Source organism: Oratosquilla oratoria, chromosome 28 (assembly GCF_046742065.1).
Source record: "Oratosquilla oratoria isolate Oo_2021 chromosome 28, ASM4674206v1, whole genome shotgun sequence".
NCBI lineage: Eukaryota > Metazoa > Arthropoda > Malacostraca > Stomatopoda > Squillidae > Oratosquilla > Oratosquilla oratoria.
In genome coordinates, this window is record NC_134804.1 from 32,176,078 (window position 1) to 32,176,281 (window position 204).

Genomic DNA, 204 nt, shown 5'->3' on the forward strand with positions numbered 1-204 from the left:
GATGATCGTCAAACGATTGTCTAGAGCCTTCTTTGTTTTTGAATGATGGGGCTGTTCGGCTTCTAGCGACTGCCGCTAGAGTTGCTAAAAACAAATAATCATTGCTATAGACAATCGTTGGACGATCATCGTTGGGTGATAATCGCACCGAACAAAACCCGAAGATCGTTGCCGGCTTCTGCGGGGCAGCGGGTTTCCTGTCAG